We start from the raw sequence: 400 nt of genomic DNA on the forward strand, positions 1-400 counted from the left end.
GAAGAGTCCCCACTTGGTCAGCAAAAACACTACTTTGAATGGAGATGTATTGTCTGAAGAATGGTCATGTAAACCAATTTGAAATTACAAGCTTTAGTACAATAAGCCTTTGTTTTATTGTAATTGTAACTTATTCCGATTTAATCTTATTCAATCAATGTCTAGCACTTAAATTATGTGTAGCTTTTATCACCTTATTTTATGCAAATCCATTTCAATGTGATCACAGAAGTGCTGTTCTTAATCATGATGACAGGAAAGACATGACTTGTTAATACTTTATTGTCCCTTTAGGGAAATTTGTTTTGGACTCCAAGCTGCACACATAAATAATGCCTTGACAGTTATAAACCAAACAATACAGCACCAAGTGTGTGTGTGTGTGTGTGTGTGTGTGTGT

General features: G+C 34.2%; 1 protein-coding gene and 1 long non-coding RNA gene across 3 annotated transcripts in view; one reads left to right on the forward strand and one right to left on the reverse strand.

Moving 5' to 3' along the window:
* LOC116692023 (uncharacterized) overlaps positions 1 to 400 on the forward strand; it is a 10,221-nt gene that overhangs the window by 4,502 nt on the left and 5,319 nt on the right. The window lies entirely within an intron of this gene.
* Positions 1 to 400, reverse strand: part of rhoab (ras homolog gene family, member Ab) — an 11,755-nt gene that overhangs the window by 1,415 nt on the left and 9,940 nt on the right. The gene's annotated exons all lie outside the window — the stretch shown is intronic.

This window comes from Etheostoma spectabile, chromosome 7 (assembly GCF_008692095.1).
Source record: "Etheostoma spectabile isolate EspeVRDwgs_2016 chromosome 7, UIUC_Espe_1.0, whole genome shotgun sequence".
Taxonomy (NCBI): Eukaryota; Metazoa; Chordata; class Actinopteri; order Perciformes; family Percidae; genus Etheostoma; species Etheostoma spectabile.